The following is a 24146-nucleotide window of genomic DNA, read 5'->3' on the forward strand; positions in this document are numbered from 1 at the left end:
GCACATCTCTTGACTGTTTCAGCAACTCTCTTGCGTCTTCCTGCAGTTCTCTTGCCTCCTTTAGCACCTCTCTTGCCTCTTTTTCCACCCCTTTTCCCTCTATCTGCACCTCTCTTGCCTCAGTTTGCACCCTTGTTCCCTCTTTCTGCACCTCTTTTACCTGTTTCTGCAACTCTCTTGCCTCCATCTGTACTTTTCCTGCCTCTTTCTGCACCTCTGTTGCATCCTTCTGCATGTCTCTTGTCTCTTTCTGCTCTCCTCTTGCCTTTTGGGCAACTATATTTCTTCTTTCTCTTCTTCTTTTGCTTCTTTCTGCACCTCTCTCACTTATTTCTGTACTCCTTTTGCCTGTTTCTGCACATCTCTTGCCTCTTTCTGCATCTCTCTTGCCACTTTCTGCACCCCTGTTGCCTCTTTATTGACCTCTTTTGCTTCCTTGTGCACCTCTCATGCTAATTTCTGCACAACTCTTGCCTTTTTTTGCACCCCTCTTGCTTCCTTCTGCACCGCTGTTGGTTCTTTCTGCACTGCTCTTGCTACTTTATGCACCTTTTTTGCCTGTGTCTGAAACTCTCTTTCCTCTTTCTGAACTTCTCTTGCCTCCTTCTGTACCTCTGTTGCTTCTTTCTGCACTGCTGATCCTTCTTTCTGCTCCCCTCCTGCATCTTTCTGCACCCTTCTTCACTCTTTCTGTACCTCTCCTGTAAATTTCTCCACCATTCTTGCCTCTCTCTGCACCCCTCTTGCCTCCTTCTGCTCCTCTGCTGGTTCTTTATGCACTACTCTTACTTCTTTCTGTACCTCTTGCAAATTAATGCACCCCTCTTGCATCTTTCTGTGCCCCTCTTTCTCATTTTGTACCTCTCTTGCCTCTGTCTGCAACCCCGTTCCCTCTTTCTGCACCTAGGTTTGCCTGTTTCTGTAACTCTCTTGCCTCTTTCTGTACTTCTTTGCCTCTTTCTGGACCTCTGATACCTTTTTCTGCACTTATCTTGCCTCTTTCTGTAACCCTCTTGACGCCTTGGTGCACCTCTGTTGTTTTTTCTGCACTTCTCTTGCTTCTTTCTGCACCCCTTTTACCTCTTTCTGCACCCCTCTTGCCTCATTCTGCTGCTCTTTTGGCTTTTTCTGCAACCCTCTTGCTTCTTTCTGTACTCCTCTTGCCTCTTTATGCACCCCTGCTGCTTCTTTCTGCACCTATACTGCTTCTTTCTTCACCTCTCTTGTTTCGTTCTGCACCTGTCTTTCGTCTTTCTGCACCCTTCTTCACTCTTTCTGTACCTCTCCTACCTCTTTCTGCACCCCTGTTCCTTTTTTCTTCAGCTCTCTTGCCTGTTTTTACAACTCTCTTGAATCTTTCTGCAGTTCCATTGCCTCCTTCTGCACCTCTGTTGCTTCTTTGTGCACTCCTCGTGTCTCTTTCTGCACTCCTCTTGTCTGTTTCTGCACCTCTGTTGGTACTTTCTGCACTGCTCTTGCTTCTTTCTGTACCTCTCTCACAAATTTCTGTCCCCCTCTTGCCTCTTTCTGCACCCCACTTGACTCTTTCTGCACCTATGCTGGTTCTTTCTGCACTACTCTTGCTTCTCTCTGTACCTCTTGCAAATTACTGCACCCTTCTTGCCTCTTTCTGTGAACCTCTTCCCTCTTTATGCACCTCTCGTGCATCTTTATGTACCCTTCTTCCTTCTTCCTGTGCCTCTCTTTTCTCTGTCTGCACCCCAGTTTCTGCAACTCTCTTGCCCCCTTCTGCCTTTCTCTTACCTCTTTCTGTACCTGTTGCTTCTTTCTGCACTTCTCTTGCTTTTTTTACACTTCTCTTACCTCTTTGTGTATCCCTCTTGCTTCTTCCTGCAACCTTGCCTCTTTCTAAGTTCTCTTTCCTCCTTCTGTACCTCTGTTGTTTCTTTCTGCACTTCTCTTGCCTCTTTCTGCAACCCTGTTGCACCTTTTGCACCTCTCTTGCCTCTTTCAGCACCTCTCTTGCCTTTTTATGAACCACACTTGCCTCTTTCTGCACTTCTCTTGCTTTTTTTCTGTACCACCTGTTTCTTTCTGCAACTCCTGTGTCTCTTTCATCACTTCTCTTGCTTCTCTCTGCACCTTTGTTACTTGTTTCAGCACTTCTCTTACCTCTTTATACACTTCTCTGGCTTGTTTCTGCACCTCTCTTGCCTCTTTCTGCACCTCTCTTGCCTCTAACCGGCACACCTCTTGCCACTTTCTGCACCTATCTTGCCTCTTTCTGCACCCCTCTTCCCTCTTTCTGCACTTCTCTTACCTGATTCTATACCTCTCTTGCGTCTTTCTGCACCTCTCTTGCCTCTTTCTACACACCTCTTGCCACTTTCTGCACCTCTCTTGCCTCTTTCTGCACCCTCTTCCCTCTTTCTGCACCTCTCTTACCTCTGTTTGCATCCCTGTTCCCTCTATCTACAACTCTTTAGCCTCTTTCTGCAACTCTCTTGCCTCTTTGTGTACCTCTGTTGTTTCTATCTGCTCTTTTCTTGCTTTTTTCTAAACCTCTCTTGCTTCTTTCTACACTCATTTTGCCTGTTTCTGCACCCTTCTTCACGCTTTGTTCTCCTCTCTTGCCTCTTTCTGTACCCCTGTTACCTCTTTCTGCACCTCTGCTGCTTATTTCTGCACATTTCCTGCTTCTTTATGCACCTCTCTCAGTTCTTTCTGCACACCTCTTGCGTATCTCTGCACCCTTCTTCACTCTCTTTCTGTACCTTCCTACCTCTTTCTGTACCCCTATATAATTTTTTCTGCAGCTCTATTACCTGTTTGTGCAACTCTCTTGGATATTTCTGCATGTTATGTGCCTCCTTCTGCACCTCTGATGCCTCTTTCTCCACCCCATTTTGTCTGTTTCTGTACCTCTGTTGGTTCTTTATGCATTGTTCTTGCTTCTTTCTGTACCTCTCTTGCAAATTTCTACAACCCTATTTCCTCTCTCTGCACCCTTCGTGCCTCCTTCTGCACCTATGTTGGTTCTTTCTGCACTACTCTTGCTTCTCTCTGTACCTCTTGCAAATTACTGCACCCCTCTTGCCTCTTTCTGTACCCTTCTTCCCTCTTTCTGCACCTCTCTTTCATCTGTCTTCACCCATGTTCCCTCTTTCTGCACCTCCTTTGCCTGTTTCTGAAACTCTCTTGCCTCATTCCGTACTTCTCTTGCCTCTTTCTTACATCTCTTGCCTCGTTGTGCATCCCTCTTGCCTCTTTCTGCACCCCTGTTGCACCTTTTGCACCTCTCTTGACTCTTTCTGCATCTCTCTTGCCTTTTTCTGAACTGCACTTGCCTCTTTCTGCACTTCTTCTGCTTGTTTTCTGTACCTCTTGTTTCTTTCTGCAACTATCTTGTCTCTTTCATCACTTCTCTTGCTTTTCTCTGCACCTTTGTTGCTTCTTGCTACACCTCCTTGCCTCTTTCAACACTCCTCTTGGTTCTTTCTGTACCTCTCTTGGCTCTTTCTGCACCCCTGTTCCCTCTTTCTGCACCTCTTTTGCCTGTTTCTATTCCTCTCTTCTCTCTTTCTGCAACTTATTCCCTCTTTCCTCACTCCTCTTGCCTTTTTGTGCATCCTTCTTCACTCTTTCTGTACCTCTCCTACCTCTTACTGCACCCCTTTTTCCTTTTTCTGCAACTCTCTTGGATCTTTCTGCAGTTCTGTTGCCTCCTTCTAAATCTCTGTTGCTTCTTTCTGCACTCCTGTTGCCTATTTCTATATCCTCTTGCCTCTTTCTGCACCCCTCTTGCCTCCTTCTACACCTCTGCTGGTTCTTTCTGTACTACTCTTCCTTCTCTCTGCACCTCTTGCAAATTACTGCACCCCTTGTGTCTGTTTCTGCACATCTGTTGATTCTTTCTGCAATGCTCTATCTTCTTTCTGTACCTCTCTTGCAAATTTCTACAACCCTCTAGCCTCTTTCTGCACCCCACTTGCCTCCTTCTGCACCTATGTTGGTTCTTTCTGCACTACTCTTGCTTCTCTCTGTACCTCTTGCAAATTACTGCACCCTTCTTGTCTCTTTCTGTGCCTCTCTTTCCTCTTTATGCCCCTCCCTGTCCTCTGTCTGTACCCCTGTTCCCTCTTTCTTCACCTCCTTTGCCTGTTTCTGTAACTCTTTTACCTCATTCTGCACTTCTCTTGCCTCTTTCTGTACCTCTGTTGCTTCTTTTTGCACTTTTCTTGCCTCTTTCTATACTTCTCTTGCCTCGTTGTGCATCCCTCTTGCTTTTTCCTGCACTCTTGCCTCTTTCTGAACTTCTCTTGCCTCCTTTTATACATCTCTTGTTTCTTATTGACTCTTTCTGTACCCCTGTTGCATGTTTTGCACCTCTCTTGCCTCTTTGTGCACATCTCTTGCCTTTTTCTGAACGGCACTTGCCTCTTTCTGCACTTCTCTTGCCTCTTTCTGCAACCCTGTTGCACCTTTTGCACCTCTCTTGCCTATTTCTGCTCTTCTCTTGCTTTTTTCTTTGCCTCTCACTTCTTTCTGCAACTCTCTTGTCTCTTTCATCACTTCTCTTGCTTCTCTCTGCACCTTTGTTACTTCTTGTAGCACTTCTCTTGCCTCTTTCTGCACTTCCCTGGTCTGTTTCTGCACCTATCTTCACTCTTTCTGCACCTCTGGTGCTTCTTTCTGCACCTCTCCTGCCTCTTTCTATATCCCTCTTCATTCTTTCTGCACCCTTCTTCCCACTTTCTACGCCTCTCTTGCCTGTTTCTATACCTCTTTTCCCTTTTTCTGCATCTCTATTGCCTCTGTTTGCACCCCTTTTCCCTATTGCTGTACCTCTTTTACCTGTTTCTACAACTCTCTTTCCACATTTTTCCTGCCTCCTTCTGTACCTTTGTTGCTTCCTTCTTCATGTCTCTTGCCTCATTCTGCATTCCTCCTGCCTCTTTGTGTACCTCTGTTGATTCTTTCTGCTCTTTTCTTGCTTCTTTCTGCACATCTATTGCTTCTTTCTGCAGTCCTTTTGCCTCTTTCTGCAATCTTCTTCCTCTTTCTGCACCTCTCTTGCCTCTTTCTGCACCTCTCGCCTCTTTCGGAACCACTGTTGCTCTTTCTGCACCTATTCTGCTACTTTGTGCACTTCTCTTGCAAATTTCTATACCACTCTTGCCTCTTTCTATACTTCTCCAGCATCTTGGTGTATCCCTCTTGCATCTTCCTGCACTCTTGCCTCTTTCTGAACTTCTCTTGCCTCCTTCTGCACCTCTGTTGTTTCTTTATGCACTTCTCTTGCATCTTTCTGCATCCCATTGCACCTTTTTGCCCTTGTCTTGCCTCTTTCTGTACTTTTCTTGCCTCTTTGTGCATCCCTCTTGCTTCTTACTGCACTATTGCCTCTTTCTGCAGTTTGTATGCCTCCTTCTGCACCTCTTTTGTTTATTTCTGCACTTCTCTTGCCTCTTTCTGCAACCCTGTTGCATCTTTTGCACCTTTCTTGCCTATTTCTGCTCTTCTCTTGCTTTTTTCTGTACCTCTCATTTCTTTCTGCAACACTCTTGTCTCTTCCATCACTTCTCTTGCTTCTCTCTGCACCTTTGTTACTTCTTTTAGCACTTCTCTTGCCTCTTTCTGCACTTCCCTGGTATGTTTCTGCACCTATCTTGACTCGTTCCGCACCTCTGGTGCTTCTTTCTGCACCTCTCCTGCCTCTTCCTATATCCCTCTTCATTCTGTCTGCACCCCTCTTCCCTCTTTCTATGACTCTCTTGCCTATTTCTATACCTCTCTTCCCTCTTTCTGTACCTTCTTACCTCTTTCTCTACCTTCTTCTTTCTTTATGCACTCCTCTTGCCTCTTTATGTACCTCTTGCATCTTTATGCATCCTTCTTCACTCTTTCTGTACCTCTCCTACCTCTTCCTGCACCCTGTTTACCTTTTTCTGCAATTCTCTTGGATCTTTCTGCAGTTCTGTTGCCTCCTTCTAAATCTCTGTTGCTTCTTTCTACACTCCTATTGCCTCTTTCTGTATCCCTCTTGCCCCTTTCTGCACCCCTCTTACCTCCTTCTGCACCTCTGCTGGTTCTTTCTGCACTACTCTTGCCTCTCTGTACACCTCTTGCAAATTACTGCACCCCTTGTGTCTGTTTCTGACATCTTTTGATTCTTTCTGCACTACTCTTTCTTCTGTCTGTACCTCTCTTGCAAATTTCTACAACCCTCTTGCCTCTTTCTGCACCCCACTTGCCTTCTTCTGCACCTATGTTGGTTCTTTCTGCACTACTCTTGCTTCTCTCTGTACCTCTTGCAAATTACTGCACCCTTCTTGCCTCTTTCTGTGCCCCTCTTCTCTCTTTATGCACCTCTCTGTCCTCTGTCTGTACCCCTGTTCCCTCTTTCTTCACCTCCTTTGCCTGTTTCTGTAACTCTTTTACCTCTTTCTATACTTCTCTTGCCTCGTTGTGCATCCATCTTGCTTTTTCCTGCCTTCTTGCCTCTTTCTGAACTTCTCTTGGCTCCTTCTATACATCTCTTGTTTCTTATTGCACTTCTCTTGCCTCTTTCTGTACCCCTGTTGCACCTTTTGCACCTCTCTTGCCTTTTTCTGCACATCTCTTGCCTTTTTCTGAACTGCAATTGCCTCTTTCTGCACTTCTCTTGCATCATTCTGCAACCCTGTTGCAACATTTGCACCTCTCTTGCCAATTTCTGCTCTTCTCTTGCTTTTTTCTGTACCTCTCACTTCTTTCTGCAACTCTCTTGTCTCTTTCATCACTTCTCTTGCTTCTCTCTGCACCTTTGTTACTTCTTTTAGCACTTCTCTTGCCTCTTTCTGCACTTCCCTGGTCTGATTCTGCACCTATCGTCACTCTTTCTGCACCTCTGGTGCTTCTTTCTGCACCTCTCCTGCCTCTTTCTATATCCCTCTTCATTCTTTCTGCACCCTTCTTCCCACTTTCTACGCCTCTCTTGCCTGTTTCTATACCTCTTTTCCCTTTTTCTGCATCTCTATTGCCTCTGTTTGCACCCCTTTTACCTATTTCTGCACCTCTTTTACATGTTTCTACAACTCTCTTGCCTCTTTCTACATTTTTCCTGCCTCCTTCTGTACCTCTGTTGCTTCCTTCTCCTTGTCTCTTGCCTCATTCTGCATTCCTCCTGCCTCTTTGTGCACCTCTGTTGATTCTTTCTGTTCTTCTCTTGCTTCTTTCTGGACCTCTATTGCTTCTTTCTGCAGTTCTTTTGCCTCTTTCTGCAATGTTCTTCCTCTTTCTGCACTTCTCTTGCCTCTTTTAGCACCTCTCTTGCCTCTTTCTGAACCACTGTTGCTCTTTCTGCACCTCTTCTGCTACTTTGTGAACTTCTCTTGCAAATTTCTATACCACTCTTGCTTCTTTCTATACCTCTCCAGCCTCTTTGTGCATCCCTCTTGCATTTTCCTGCACTCTTGCCTCTTTCTGAACTTCTCTTGCCTCCTTCTGCACCTCTGTTGTTTCTTTATGCACTTCTCTTGCATCTTTCTGCATCCCATTGCACCTTTTTGCCCTTGTCTTGCCTCTTTCTGTACTTTTCTTGCCTCTTTGTGCATCCCTCTTGCTTCTTACTCCACTCTTGCCTCTTTCTGCAGTTTGTGTGCCTCCTTCTGCGCCTCTTTTGTTTCTTTCTGCACTTCTCTTGCCTCTTTCTGCAACCCTGTTGCATCTTTTGCACCTTTCTTGCCTATTTCTGCTCTTCTCTTGATTTTTTCTGTACCTCTTATTTCTTTCTGCAATTCTCTTGTCTCTTCCATCAATTCTCTTGCTTCTCTCTGCACCTTTGTTACTTCTTTTAGCACTTCTCTTGCCTCTTTCTGCACTTCCCTGGTATGTTTCCGCACCTATCTTGACTCTTTCCGCACCTCTGGTGCTTCTTACTGCACCTCTCCTGCCTCTTCCTATATCCCTCTTCATTCTATCTGCACCCCTCTTCCCTCTTTCTATGACTCTCTTGCCTGTTTCTATACCTCTCTTCCCTCTTTCTGTACCTTCTTCCCTCTTTCTGTACCTTCTTCTTTCTTTCTGCACTCCTCTTGCCTCTTTATGTACCTCTTGCATCTTTATGCATCCTTCTTCACTCTTTCTGTACCTCTCCTAGCTCTTCCTGCACCCCTTTTTCCTTTTGTCTGCAACTCTCTTGGATCTTTCTGAAGTTCTGTTGCCTCCTTCTAAATCTCTGTTGCTTCTTTCTGCACTCCTATTGACTCTTGCTGTACCTTCTTCCCTCTTTCTGCACTCCTCTTGCCTGTTTGTGTACCTCTTGCATCTTTATGCATCCTTCTTCACTCTTTCCGTACCTCTCCTACCTCTTCCTGCACCCTTTTTTCCTTTTTCTCCAATTCTCTTGGATCTTTCTGCAGTTCTGTTGCCTCCTTCTAAATCTATGTTGCTTCTTTCTACACTCCTATTGCCTCTTTCTGTATCCCTCTTGCCCCTTTCTGCACCCCTCTTACCTCCTTCTGCACCTCTGCTGGTTCTTTCTGCACTACTCTTGCCTCTCTGTACACCTCTTGCAAATTACTGCACCCCTTGTGTCTGTTTCTGACATCTTTTGATTCTTTCTGCACTACTCTTTCTTCTGTCTGTACCTCTCTTGCAAATTTCTACAACCCTCTTGCCTCTTTCTGCACCCCACTTGCCTTCTTCTGCACCTATGTTGGTTCTTTCTGCACTACTCTTGCTTTTCTCAGTACCTCTTGCAAATTACTGCAACCTTCTTGCCTCTTTCTGTGCCCCTCTTCTCTCTTTATGCACCTCTCTGTCCTTGGTCTGTACCCCTGTTCCCTCTTTCTTCACCTCCTTTGCCTGTTTCTGTAACTCTTTTACCTCTTTCTATACTTCTCTTGCCTCGTTGTGCATCCATCTTGCTTCTTCCTGCACTCTTGCCTCTTTCTGAACTTCTCTTGGCTCCTTCTATACATCTCTTGTTTCTTATTGCACTTCTCTTGCCTCTTTCTGTACCCCTGTTGCACCTTTTGCACCTCTCTTGCCTTTTTCTGCACATCTCTTGCCTTTTTCTGAACTGCACTTGCCTCTTTCTGCACTTCTCTTGCATCATTCTGCAACCCCGTTGCAACATTTGCACCTCTCTTGCCAATTTCTGCTCTTCTCTTGCTTTTTTCTGTACCTCTCACTTCTTTCTGCAACTCTCTTGTCTCTTTCATCACTTCTCTTGCTTCTCTCTGCACCTTTGTTACTTCTTTTAGCACTTCTCTTGCCTCTTTCTGCACTTCCCTGGTCTGATTCTGCACCTATCGTCACTCTTTCTGCACCTCTGGTGCTTCTTTCTGCACCTCTCCTGCCTCTTTCTATATCCTTCTTCATTCTTTCTGCACCCTTCTTCCCACTTTCTACGCCTCTCTTGCCTGTTTCTATACCTCTTTTCCCTTTTTCTGCATCTCTATTGCCTCTGTTTGCACCCCTTTTACCTATTTCTGCACCTCTTTTACATGTTTCTACAACTCTCTTGCCTCTTTCTACATTTTTTCTGCCTCCTTCTGTACCTCTGTTGCTTCCTTCTCCATGTCTCTTGCCTCATTCTGCATTCCTCCTGCCTCTTTGTGCACCTCTGTTGATTCTTTCTGTTCTTCTCTTGCTTCTTTCTGGACCTCTATTGCTTCTTTCTGCAGTTCTTTTGCCTCTTTCTGCAATGTTCTTCCTCTTTCTGCACTTCTCTTGCCTCTTTTAGCACCTCTCTTGCCTCTTTCTGAACCACTGTTGCTCTTTCTGCACCTCTTCTGCTACTTTGTGAACTTCTCTTGCAAATTTCTATACCACTCTTGCTTCTTTCTATACCTCTCCAGCCTCTTTGTGCATCCCTCTTGCATTTTCCTGCACTCTTGCCTCTTTCTGCACTTCTCTTGCCTCCTTCTGCACATCTGTTGTTTCTTTATGCACTTCTCTTGCATCTTTCTGCATCCCATTGCACCTTTTTGCCCTTCTCTTGCCTCTTTCTGTACTTTTCTTGCCTCTTTGTGCATCCCTCTTGCTTCTTACTCCACTCTTGCCTCTTTCTGCAGTTTGTGTGCCTCCTTCTGCGCCTCTTTTGTTTCTTTCTGCACTTCTCTTGCCTCTTTCTGCAACCCTGTTGCATCTTTTGCACCTTTCTTGCCTATTTCTGCTCTTCTCTTGATTTTTTCTGTACCTCTTATTTCTTTCTGCAATTCTCTTGTCTCTTCCATCAATTCTCTTGCTTCTCTCTGCACCTTTGTTACTTCTTTTAGCACTTCTCTTGCCTCTTTCTGCACTTCCCTGGTATGTTTCCGCACCTATCTTGACTCTTTCCGCACCTCTGGTGCTTCTTACTGCACCTCTCCTGCCTCTTCCTATATCCCTCTTCATTCTATCTGCACCCCTCTTCCCTCTTTCTATGACTCTCTTGCCTGTTTCTATACCTCTCTTCCCTCTTTCTGTACCTTCTTCCCTCTTTCTGTACCTTCTACTTTCTTTCTGCACTCCTCTTGCCTCTTTATGTACCTCTTGCATCTTTATGCATCCTTCTTCACTCTTTCTGTACCTCTCCTAGCTCTTCCTGCACCCCTTTTTCCTTTTGTCTGCAACTCTCTTGGATCTTTCTGAAGTTCTGTTGCCTCCTTCTAAATCTCTGTTGCTTCTTTCTGCACTCCTATTGACTCTTGCTGTACCTTCTTCCCTCTTTCTGCACCCCTCTTGCCTGTCTGTGTACCTCTTGCATCTTTATGCATCCTTCTTCACTCTTTCTGTACCTCTCCTACCTCTTCCTGCACCCTTTTTTCCTTTTTCTCCAATTCTCTTGGATCTTTCTGCAGTTCTGTTGCCTCCTTCTAAATCTCTGTTGCTTCTTTCTACACTCCTATTGCCTCTTTCTGTATCCCTCTTGCCCCTTTCTGCACCCGTCTTGCCTCCTTCTGCACCTCTGCTGGTTCTTTCTGCACTACTCTTGCTTCTCTCTGCACCTCTTGCAAATTACTGGACCCCTTGTGTCTGTTTCTGCACATCTTTTGATTCTTTCTGCACTACTCTTTCTTCTGTCTGTACCTCTCTTGCAAATTTCTACTACCCTCCTACCTCTTTCTGCACCCCACTTGCCTTCTTCTGCACCTATGTTGGTTCTTTCTGTACCACTCTTGCTTCTCTCTGTACCTCTTGCAATTTACTGCACCCTTCTTGCCTCTTTCTGTGCCTCTCTTCCCTCTTTCTGAACCTCTCGTTTCTCTGTATGCACCCCTGTTCCCTCTTCCTGCACCTCCTTCGTCTATTTCTGTAACTCCTTTACCTCATTCTGCACCTCTTTTGCCTCTTTCTGTACCTCCGTTGCTTCTTTTTCCACTTGTCTTGCCTCTTTCTGTACTTTTCTTGCCTCTTTGTGCATCCCTCTTGCGTCCTACTGTACTCTTGCCTCTTTCTGCAGTTCTTGTGCCTCCTTCTGCGCCTCTTTTGTTTCTTTCTGCACTTCTCTTGCCACTTTCTGCAACCCTATTGCACCTTTTGCACCTCTGTTGCCTCTTTCTGCACTTCTCTTGCTTCTCTCTGCACCTTTGTTACTTCTTTTAGCACTTCTCTTGCCTCTTTCTGTACTTCACTGATCTGTTTCTGCACCTATCTTGACTCTTTCTGCACCTCCGGTGCTTCTTTCTGCAGCTCTCCTGCCCCTTTCTATACCCTTCTTCATTCCTTCTGCACCCCTCTTCCCTCTTTCCGCGCCTCTCTAGCCTGTTTCTGTACCTCTCTTCCCTCTTTCTGCACTCTTTTGTATCTTTCTGCAGTTCTGTTGCCTTGATCAGCACCTCTCATGCCTCTTTCTGCACCCCTCTTCCCTTTTTCTGCATCTCTATTGGCTCTGTTTGCACCCCTTTTCCCTGTTTCTGCACCTCTTTCACCTGTTTTCTACAACTCTCTTGCCTCTTTCTACATTTTTCCTGCCTCCTTCTATACCTCTGTTGTTTCCTTCTTCATGCCTCTTGCCTCATTCTGCATTCCTCCTGCCTCTTTGTGTACCTCTGTTGATTCTTTCTGCTCTTCTCTTGCTTCTTTCTGCACCTCTATTGCTTCTTTCTGCAGTCCTTTTGCCTCTTTCTGCAATGTTCTTCCTCTTTCTGCACCTCTCTTGCCTCTTTCTGCACCTCTCTTGCCTCTTTCTGAACCACTGTTGCTCTTTCTGCACCTCTTCTGCTACTTTGTGCACTTTTCTTGCAAATTTCTATACCACTCTTGCCTCTTTCTATACTTCTCCAGCCTCTTTGTGCATCCCTCTTGCATCCTCCTGCACTCTTGCCTCTTTCTGAACTTCTCTTGCCTCCTTCTGCACCTCTGTTGTTTCTTTAGGCACTTCTCTTGCATATTTCTGCACCCCGTTGCACCTTTTTGCACTTGTCTTGCCTCTTTCTGTACTCGTCTTGCCACTTAGTGCATCCCTCTTGCTTCTTACTGCACTCTTGCCTCTTTCTGCAGTTTGTGTGCCTCCTTCTGCACCTCTTTTGTTTCGTTCTGCACTTCTCTTGCCTCTTTCTGCAACCCTGTTGCATCTTTTGCACCGTTCTTGCCTATTTCTGCTCTTCTCTTGCTTTTTTCTGTACCTCTCATTTCTTTCTGTAACTCTCTTGTCTCTTCCATCACTTCTCTTGCTTCTCTCTGCAATTTTTTACTTCTTTTAGCACTTCTCTTGCCTCTTTCTGCACTTCCCTGGTATGTTTCTGCACCTATCTTGACTCTTTCCACACCTCTGGTGCTTCTTTCTGCACCTCTCCTGCCTCTTTCTATATCCCTCTTCATTCTTTCTGCACCCCTCTTCCCTCTTTCTATGACTCTCTTGCCTGTTTCTATACCTCTCTTCCCTCTTTCTGTACCTTCTTCCCTCTTTCTCTACCTTCTTCTCTCTTTCTGCACTCCTCTTGTCTTTTTATGTACCTTTTGCATCTTTATGCATCCTTCTTCACTCTTTCTGTACCTCTCCTACCTCTTCCTGCACCCCTTTTTCCTTTTTCTGCAACTCTCTTGGATCTTTCTGAAGTTCTGTTGCCTCCTTCTAAATCTCAGTTGCTTCTTTCTGCACTCCTATTGACTCTTTCTGTACCTTCTTCCCTCTTTCAGCACTCCTCTTGCCTCTTTGTGTACCTCTTGCATCTTTATGCATCCTTCTTCACTCTTTCTGTACCTCTCCTACCTCTTCCTGCACCCCTTTTTACCTTTTTCTGCAATTCTCTTGGATCTTTCTGCAGTTCTGTTGCCTCCTTCTAAATCTCTGTTGCTTCTTTCTGCACTCCTATTGACTCTTTCTGTATCCCTCATGCCTCTTTCTGCACCCCTCTTGCCTCCTTCTGCACCTCTGCTGGTTCTTTCTGCACTACTCTTGCTTCTCTCTGCACCTCTTGCAAATTACTGCACCCCTTGTGTCTGTTTCTGCACATCTGTTGATTCTTTCTGCACTGCTCTTTCTTCTTTCTGTACCTCTCTTGAAAATGTCTACAACCCTCTTGCCTCTTTCTGCATCCCACTTGCCTCCTCCTGCACCTATGTTGGTTCTTTCTGCACTACTCTTGCTTCTCTCTGTACCTCTTGCAAATTACTGCACCCTTCTTGCCTTCTTCCCTCTTTATGCACCTCTCGTTCCTCTGTCTGCACCCCTGTTCCCTCTTTCTGCACCTCCTTTGCCTGTTTCTGTAACTCTTTTACCTCATTATGCACTTCTCTTGCCTCTTTCTGTACCTCCGTTGTTTCTTTGTGCACTTCTCTTGCCTCTTTCTCTAATTTTCTTACCTCTTTGTGCATCCCTCTTGCTTTTTACTGCACTCTTGCCTCTTTTTGCAGTTCTTGTGCCTCCTCTGCGCCTCTTTTGGTTCTTTCTGCACTTCTCTTGCCTCTTTCTGCAACCCTGTTGTACCTTTTGCACCTCTCTTGCCTCTTTCTGCACTTCTCTTGCTTTTTTCTGTACCTCTCATTTCTTTCTGCAACTCTCTTGTCTCTTTCATCACTTCTCTTGCTTCTCTCTGCACCTTTGTTACTTCTTTTAGCACTTCTCTTGCCTTCTTTCTGCACCTCTCCTGCCTCTTTCTATGCCCCTCTTCATTCTTTCTACACCCCTCTTCCCCCTTTCTACGCCTCTCTTCCCTCTTTCCGCATTCTTTTGCGTCTTTCTGCAGTTCTCTTGCCTTGTTCAGAACCTCTCTCGCCTCTTTCTGCACCCCGCTTACTTTTTTCTGCATCTCTATTGCCTCTGTTTGCACCCCTTTTCCCTCTTTCACACCTCTTTTACCTGTTTCGACAACTCTCTTGCCTCTTTCTACATTTTTCCTGCCTCCATCTGTACCTCTGTTGCTTCCTTCTTTATGTATCTTGCCTCATTCTGCACTCCTCGAGCCTCTTTGTGTACCTCTGTTCCTTCTTTCTGCTCTTCTCTTGCTTCTTTCTGCACATCTCTTGCTTCTTTCTGTAGTCCTTTTGCCTCTTTCTGCACTGTTCTTCCACTTTCTGCACCTCTCTTGCCTCTTTCTGCACCTCTCTTGCCTCTTTCTGAACCATTGTTGCCTCTTTCTGCACCTCTTCTGCTACTTTGTGCACTTCTCTTGCAAATTTCTACACCACTCCTGCCTCTTTCTGCACCCCTCTTACCTCTTTCTTTACTTCTCCAGCCTCTTTGTGCCTCCCTCTTTCATATTCCTGCACTCTTGCCTCTTTCTGAACTTCTTGAGCCTCCTTCTTCACCTCTGTTGTTTCTTTCTGCACTTCTCTTACCTCTTTCTGTATCCCTGTTGCACCTTTAGCACCTCTCATGCCTCTTTCTGCACCTCTCATGCCTTTTCCTGAACCACAGTTGCCTCTTTCTGCACTTCTCTTGCTTTTCTCTGCACCTTTGTTACTTCTTTCAGCACTTCTCTTGCCTCTTTCTGAACCTCCCTGGCCTGTTTCTGCACCTATCTCGCCTCTTTCTGTACCTCTGTTGCTTCCTCCTGGACCTCTCCTGCCTCTTTCTACACCTCTCTTGATTCTTTCCGCCCCTCTCTTGCCTCTTTCTGCACCCCGCTTCCCTCTTTCTGCACTCTCTTATGTCTTTCTGCTACTCTCTTGCCTTGTTCAGCACCTCTCTTGCCACTTTTTTCACCCATCTTCCCTCTTTCTGCAACTCATTTACCTGTTTCTACAACTCTCCTGCCTCTCTCTACACTTTTCCTGCCTCTTTCTGTATCTCTGTTGCTTCCTTCTGTACATCTCTTGTCTCATTCTGCACTCCTTTTGCCTCTTTGTGTACCTCTGTTGCTTCTTTCTGCTATTCACTTGCTTCGTTCTGCACCTCTCTTGCTTGTTTATGCAGTCCTTTTGCCTCGTTCTGTACTGTTCTTACTGCTTTCTGCACTTCTCTATCCTCTTTCTGCACCCCTCTTTCTTCTTTCTGCACCTCTGCTGCTTCTTTCTACACTTCTCTTGCCTCCTTCTACCCCCTTCTCGCTTATTTATGCACCTCTTTTGCCTGTGTCTGAAGCTCTCCTGCCTCTTTCTGCAGTTCTCTGCCTCCTTTTCCACCTCTGTTGCTTCTTTCTGCACTTCTCCTACCTCTTTCTGCACCCCTCTTGCTTCTTTCTGCACCTCTGTTGCTTCTTTCTTCAGTTCTTTTGCCTCTTTCTATATGTCTTTTGCTTGTTTCCGCACCCTTCTTGCATCTTTCTGCACACTTCTTTGCTCTTTCTGTATATTTCATACCTCTTTCTGCACCCCTGCTCCCTTTTTCTGCACCTCTCTTGCCTGTTTCAACACAACTCTTGCCACTCTCTGCACCACTCTTGTCTGTTTCTGCACCTCTGTTGGTTCTTTCTGCAATGCTCTTGCTTCTTTCTGTACTTCTCTTGCAAATTTCTGCACCCCTCTTGCCTCTTTCTGCCCCCCTTTTGCCTCCTTCTGCACCGGTGTTGGTTCTTTTCTGTACTGCTCTAGCTTCTTTCTGCACCTCTCTTGTAAATTCCTGCACCCCTCTGGCGTCTTTCTGTACCCTTGTTTGCTCTTTCTGTACCTCTCCTACCTTTTTATCCAGACCTGTTACTTTTTCTGCACCTCTCTTGCCTGTTTCTGCAACTCTCCTGTATGTATCTTTCTGCAGTTCTGTTGCTTCCTTGTGCACCTCTGTTGCTTCGTTTTGGACTTCTCTTGCGTCTTTATGCAACTCTCTTTTTTCTTTCTGCACCTCTGTTGGTTCTTTCTGCACTGTTCTTGCTTCTTTCTGTACCTCTCTTGCAAATTTCTACATCCCTCTTGCCTCTTTCTCTACCCCTCTTGCCTCCTTCTGAACCTCTGTTGGTTCATTCTGCCCTCCTTTAGACCTATCTTGCCTCTTTCTGCACCTCTCTTGCCTCTTTCTGCATGCCTCATACCTGTTTCTGCAACTCACTTGCTTCTTTCTGTACCCCTCTTGCCTCCTTCTGCACCGGTGTTGGTTCTTTTCTGTACTGCTCTAGCTTCTTTCTGCACCTCTCTTGTAAATTCCTGCACCCCTCTGGCGTCTTTCTGTACCCTTGTTTGCTCTTTCTGTACCTCTCCTACCTTTTTATCCACACCTGTTACTTTTTCTGCACCTCTCTTGCCTGTTTCTGCAACTCTCCTGTATGTATATTTCTGCAGTTCTGTTGCTTCCTTGTGCACCTCTGTTGCTTCGTTTTGGACTTCTCTTGCGTCTTTATGCAACTCTCTTTTTTCTTTCTGCACCTCTGTTGGTTCTTTCTGCACTGTTCTTGCTTCTTTCTGTACCTCTCTTGCGAATTTCTACATCCCTCTTGCCTCTTTCTCTACCCCTCTTGCCTCCTTTTGAACCTCTGTTGGTTCATTCTGCCCTCCTTTAGACCTATCTTGCCTCTTTCTGCACCTCTCTTGCCTCTTTCTGCATGCCTCATACCTGTTTCTGCAACTCACGTGCTTCTTTCTGTACCCCTCTTGCCTCTTTCTGCACCTCTGTTGCTTCTTTCTGCACTTTTCCTGCTTCTCTCTGTACCTCTCTTGCCTCATAGCAGGAAGCGTAGAACAGGTAAGATGCAATCTTGCCAGATTGGTCTGAATGACAGAAACCATATGGTATTTAGTTGTCATAGACAAGTTAGTCCCAAAATTTGGACAATGTGCTCACGACACTTCCTCGCCAGTAGATTTGTCTCCATGGAGAACTGGGTGTCGCTGGTGAATTGGCTTGCCATATTTCTGCAGTAGGAGCAAAAATAGTATCCCTGCAGCGAGTCCCAAAATGAGAGGAAGTCTGCCAAACACTAAGTGCACAAAATTTATAAATATTCTTAGGACTGCTTTAAAAGGTGCTAACAGTCCAGAAAAAATGGTCCTAAATACATGTACAATACCGCTCGTATCAGACATGTTTAAGATACAACTTAACATTTCTGAGAAATGTAGTGGGCAGTTTGTAGTTAAGAGGGCATGTATCTCGGCAGAAGTCCTTGCAACTTGTAGATCATCGATTTCTTTGGCCGAGGTCAGTGGCACCGGTTTTTGCAGAAGAATGGCTTACATTCTGCTTAAAGTATCAATTAGTATAGAAGAGATGTTCAGTGAAGGCCATAAAGGCGACTCTCTGTCTGACTTGGTCTTTGGAAAAAATACTTGCACACAGCAAGTGACCCCGGATGACACCATTCCTAGATATGGTATACCTGGCAACATGCCACAGCAGCTGTGATCGTTCAACATGAGGTAACTTCCATTAGAAAGTTGTCCAATAATTGGATCAATCACCGCAGCCGCTGAACCTTGCAGGTGGCAGGTAGAGGAACCATCGCAGGCCCCTTGTAAATTATTACCCTGACAAAGGAGAGACCCGCTTAGTGTGTTTTCACAATTTTTACCACTAAGAAACACTTCCCTTCCCCTGCTTGCGTAATCTTCCAAGCTTCATTATAAGCAGCATTGATACCGGCATATATAAAATGTTTTTGACGCGGTGCTCTTGGTCCTAGCAAGAATTCTCTAAGATCAGCACCATCTTTAAGTAAAGATAAGTATTGTTTTACATCCTTGAGTGTAGATCTATGTAACCATTCAAGGCACAGTTTCCCTACGCTGCATGTTGTTACTATTCCTGGATGCTGTCTTTAAACATATTTTGGGTCTGGCCTAGTGAATCTGAAACCCTGTGTTTTGTTCAGGAATCTATCTTGACTGTTGTTTGTGTCTGTGGGCCAGATCAACCATTTTTTCCAGTCTGGATCAGTTCTGTTGTGATGTAAAATAGTATGTACGTCGACCTCCCCCTCTGAAGTGTTACTATTTACAGGTGTAGGTGTAGATATGGACGGATTGTTCAGATCTTTAATCTTGGCTAACTCAAGGCAAGACGTCTATTGGACAGTGTCATTCAAAAATATAATTTACTCAGGGATGATACAGGCTCTAAACACAGCTTCTATCCCCTGTACCTGCCAATCTTTGTGCCCCAGACAATTTTCGTTTCTATGTTGTCTTTCCAAAAGTCGAAACCTCGTTTGGACAGTTGGGCAAAGAAGGCTGCAGAATAAATTTATTTATTTATTTATTTTAACGATTTGTAAAGCGCCTGGTGACCCGAGGGCATCCCCGCGCTATAAAGATTTGTTATCCAGATGAGAGGGAGGAAGAGAGGGGGAGGAAGTTATTTGGAGAAAAGAAGTGTTTTCAATTTTTTTCTGAAAATCAAATAGCTGGGTTCCAGTCTGAGGGTGCGTGGGAGGGAGTTCCATCCAGTGGAAGCTTTCACTGAGAAGCGTCGGCCTCCAGTGCGTGTCTTTTTAAATTTGGGGATGTTTGGTATTTGTCAACATACTTTTCATGCCTGTTTTGTTTACATTTCTGAAGTAAAAGGATTCAGCATTGGATACATTGAACCCTGAAAAGTACTGGAATTTTCTTGCAAATGTTTTTGAGCTACCCTTTGGTGGTGTAGGATAATGTTCCCATTGGTTATACATTAATACATTTCTAGGCATTGTTGATTTGTGCAAGAAATGGTGACCATATTGGTTATAACAATACATTTGTTCATAGTTTGAAGAACCTTCTAAATATTCATGATTTGTGAATACTGCAGTAATTTCTAAGTCTGACATCATATTATTAACAGTCTCGAAGTTCCAATCATCAGAAAAGATACTAGATGAAACAAAGTCACTTAATGAAATCTTGAACAAGTGTGAAATCTTCAACAGCTATGACGGGCCTTAAATGTCATATTCAGTTCTGTCCCAAGCTATACCACCAGGTATAGGAACGGCTGCGATGTTCACTGATGACAAGTCTCTTTGTTAACGATGAGATGATTTGTTTGGTTTGAGGAGTAAGTTGATGTTCTTACTTGCTGTGTCCATTTTGACATATCTTCCATTTATCAGCATTCCCAAAGTTATTATCTGAGCCAACCCTACTCCTGAGGCGGAAGCCGGGAGATGCTAGGATCGTACCTTTATTTTAAAATTGTGTCATTTGATTGTGCCTTTAACTACATACCTCACTCTCCTGGGGACTTGTATTTCCGCTCTCTTTCACTCTGGGCTTTCCCGCGCAGCAGACTACTTAGCTGCAGCGGGCTCCAACTTTCGCGCCGCCATTCTCCCGAGGCCATGCCCACCTGCATTAGGCCACGCCCCCTGCCGAGGGCTTAAATCGCGCTGATTGCGAGCGCCATTTAGAAGCCAACCCTACTCCTGAGGCGGAAGCCGGGATATGCTAGGATCGTAACTTTATTTTAAAATTGTGTCATCTGATTGTGCTTTTAACTACATAACTCACTCTCCTGGGGACTTGTATTTCCGCTCTCTTTCACTCTGGGCTTTCCCGCGCAGCAGACTACTTAGCTGCAGCGGGCTCCAACTTTCGCGCCGCCATTCTCCCGAGGCCACGCCCACCTGCATTAGGCCACGCCCCCTTCTGTCCTACAAATAATGTGCTTTCCCCGTACGCGCAGCGGGTGCGCTGTCAGCGCGCCAAAGGCGCGCCTAAGGCAAGCCCGTCTGCGCCCATCCGCGACAGGCTGGGACCAGGGGCCACAACCCCTATCTCTCCTATTAAAAATATCAGGAGTTACTCATCCACAGAATTACGAGCCATTAACTCACAGGTAAATCTGTCTTGCGTACATAAGTACCCTCCCCCAGACCTACCCACTCAGTGTAGGCATTGTAACACTTACCTTATCCATAAGCCTCACACACGCAAACAACAACTATTTAGAATGTTCCTCTTAGACTGCAGGTCATTGCCAAGACACTGCACAGAACTATCATTGCTACTCGATGAGAGAAAACCTGACGTACTTTTTCTCACCGAGACATGGCTGACTCCTCAATCCAACCCTGAGTTGGTTCAAACCCTGGGGCAAGGTTACCAAATTGTGAGACAGGACCGCGTAAATGAAAGGGGGGTGGCTTAGCAATCATTTTCAGAGACTGTTTTACGTGTTGCTGCACCCCTAACCCCTTCACGGACTGTGAAAGCATGTCTTTCTCCCTGGAATTTTCCCCCAATACCAGTTTTTCTGGGGCACTTGTTTATCGTCCGCCGGGCCCAGCCAAACAGTTTTACGACTCCCTACCCTCGCTGGTCACTGACCTTGCTTTTACGCCCTCTAACTTTACGTTATTGGGCGATCTTAACATTCACTTCGATGAACCTAATGACTCCACTGCCAATAAACTAACTGGGGATTTCTCCGCTCTAGAGCTGTTTCAGCTGGTTTTATCCCCCACGCACACCAAAGGTCATTTGCTGGATCCGGTGTTCAGCAACTGCCCTAACCTGAAGGCATGCCCCCCTGTAGCACTCCCCTGGACTGACCATGCATTAATCCCGTTACTATGGAAAACTGACAAGCTCTCGACCCTCACACCCACAGTACGAGAAACACGCAATTGGTCTAAAATCCCATTGGTTCAGTGGACTCATGAGTTACAAAACTCAACTCCTTCAGTTGGTCAGACTCCATCACTGGCCAATGAAATGTTTAATGAATGGATAAACAACTCTCTAAACGCTACGCTCCCCTTGAAGAAAAGTATCTTAAAAAGATCTAGGATCTCTGGTCCCCGGTACTCGAATGAGCTACGGGAGAAAAAGTGCTACTGCAAGAGACTAGAACGCAAATGGCGACTAGGTTATACTGAAGCAGACAAAATTATCTATAGAGAGGCTATTAAAGCATATAAAAAAGACATAAAGAGTGCGCAATCCTTATATTACTTACATAAAATCGCAGAGGCCAGCTCCACCTCCAAGGAGATTTTTAAAATTGTAAAAAGTCTTGTTAATCTCCCAACGCCCCCACTTATCCACGAAAATCCTCAGCTCCGTTGTGAAGATCGGGCCGAGTTCTTCTTTCAGAAAATCAACCTTATTTACTCCTCTTTTCCTTCTTCAGAACAGATTAGATCGAAGGAGACACCCTTATGTCCCCCACAAGAAAACAAATCCAATTGCCCCTCAGTATTGGTTGAACTTCCCCAGATGGATGCGGACGAACTCACCTCCCTCATGGTCAAGTGAAATCAGGCTCACCTAGGGACCCAGCACCACCACATATTCTAGTTTCTGCCATACAGACCATACTTCTTACACTGCTAGCTGTGCTTAACGCTTCGATTTCCACCAGCACAGTCCCAGTGGCTTGGAAACAGGCCATGGTGAGGGCCCTTGTAAAAAAAACCCAACCTGGACACCAAGAATCCTAACAACTTTCGCCCGATCTCCTTGCTGCCTTGGGCAGCCAAAATCTTGGAGAAATACATAAACGGGCTACTAACAACCTTTCTCAAACAAAACCAGCTGCTCGATCCCTCCCAGACAGGCTTTCGGCCCAAGCATGGGACGGAGACTGCACTACTGGCTGTCACAGAGGAGTCCAGAAGGATCTTAGATCAGGGAGGATCGGTGGCAGTCATCCTCCTCGATCTAAGCGCTGCATTTGATACCGTTAACCACGACATCCTTTTGCAGCGTCTCCAGGATACCGGAATATCTGACAAAGCCTTGGAGTGGTTCAGGTCCTACCTGAATGATAGATCTTTTCAGGTATATGAGGGAAATGTCACCTCCACCAGAAAGCCTCTGGGATGTGGAGTCCCGCAGGGATCATCGCTGAGCCCGACGTTGTTTAACGTCTATATGAGGCCACTGGCTGAGATCGTCCGTCCGTATGGTATCAAGATCATTACCTACGCGGACGATACTCAGCTGGTGGTCTCTCTGGCGCAGGAAGGTGGTGCTGTAGCGGGAGTGGATCTTGCAGGCTGCCTGGAGATGGTTAAGAGCTGGATGACCAAGTCTTGTCTCAAACTCAATGGAGACAAGACTGAGCTCATGCTCTTAGGTCGTCTCGCACCATCTTCTATTAACACTCTTTGGCCACCCTGCTTAGGACCTGCCCCTGCACCTAAAGATACCATTAAGAGCCTTGGTATCTGGCTAGACAGGTCCTTGTCATTCGACCAGCAGGCAATAAGACTATCTGCCATTTGTTTCGGCATCCTCAGAGTCATCAGAAAGATCCTCCCTCTACTCCCCTTCGAAGCAAGAAAGACCGTGGTTCTGGGCCTGATCCAATCACGGTTAGATTTAGGGAACGCTCTATACCTGGGAGCCCCTGACTTCACCCTGCGCAAATTGCAGTTGATACAAAATTGCGCTGCACGGACTCTTTTACAAATCCCCGCAGATCTTCAGTAAAGTCCGGCCTAAGGAGACTGCACTGGCTCCCCGTTAGGGAAAGAGTCCATTTTAAATCACTCTGTATTGCTCATCAGGCCTTTTGGTCTTTAGGCCAAGTAATCAATCTTCCCCTCATTACACCCTATCACCCTGCCAGACAGCTGCGTTCAACCAATGCCAACTTGGCCACTGTTCCAAAAATAAAGAAATCAAGATCGGGAGGCCGCTCTTTTTCCTATAATGTGGCCAAGCTGTGGAATGCCCTCCCCCAGCACCTAAGGTCCAACCCCGATCCCATTTCCTTCCGCAAACAGCTGAAAACGTTCCTGTTCATTAATTAGTAGTTGGGTAGATAACCTTCCCTCAAGCATTCTAAGCATCAGTTGGTAATCTCAGCGCTTGGACGACTCAGGGCAGCTATGTGCGCTCTATAAAACTCAATTCATTCATTCATTCATTCAGTCAACCAAATTAGAAGAAAAAGCACACCCAACACAATCCCAAGTTCAATCCATGGTGAAACTAGATAATTCTTTTCCAGAGCATGAAAAAGGTCTGTAGCTTGTTCTTTGAAAGTTCTTTTTACTGGCGTTGTTTCAGGTTCACTGGAATCCTCGGTAAACGTATCGAAATAGCCAGAGGCAGTTCTGTCAATGGTGAGGATTGCACTGGATTTGTCGACATCGCTGGAACCACTTGATCACTTGTTACTTCGTTGTAGACAGGTGTTTCTGGACGAACTGTTATTTGGGTTTCAAGAGGTACAAGTTCCATTGCTTTGTTGCATAGTCCTTCATTTGCACTGCAGATTCCTCAAAGGTGACGTGTCTCTCAGTTTGAACCTCTTGGATAGTATCCAGATTAGGGCGTCTGCTACTTGGTCACAGTCCACTTGGCCTACTGCTTAGTATCGGCCACATGATGTGGGTTGACCAGGTCGATGGACACAAACCTGTTCTCCTTTTTACTAGCAAGGCTCAGCAGTAATACTGTTCTTGATCCGTGGATTGCTAGGACAGGTACTGGTTGTCAGTAAGTAGGCCCAAATTCCTTCTAGTCTGCGATCTTCTCTCTGACTAGATCCCCAAGCTTAGGAATCCAGACAGGCCTTGGTGGGACGGTTGGTTTTTCTTCAGTGGTGGTTGGCTTCAGGAACACGCTGCTTTATTTCGTTCTTATTTCATTTAAGTCCTGTAAAACATCCAAACTGTCTTTAATATCAAATGGTTTTTGGTCTACCACTGAAGTCAGACAATCGAGGCCTGCTACTAACATTCTGGTCCCAAAAAGGACTTCATATGGAGTGATACCCCCTAGAGAACTTCTTGGCAGATTGTTAAGACTATGTTGGACACTTATTTGATGTTTGACCCACCCGAGCCTAATACCCTAGCTTTATAGATTGCTTTCTGCCCCGGTTTTTCCTCTCTACAACCGAATTTGCCTCAGGATGGAATGGACTAGAGTACCGCAATTTATCGCCCAAACTGGCCATGGCCTCCTTCTAA

The sequence above is a fragment of the Lissotriton vulgaris genome, chromosome 3_1 (assembly GCF_964263255.1).
Source record: "Lissotriton vulgaris chromosome 3_1, aLisVul1.2, whole genome shotgun sequence".
NCBI classification, from domain to species: Eukaryota; Metazoa; Chordata; class Amphibia; order Caudata; family Salamandridae; genus Lissotriton; species Lissotriton vulgaris.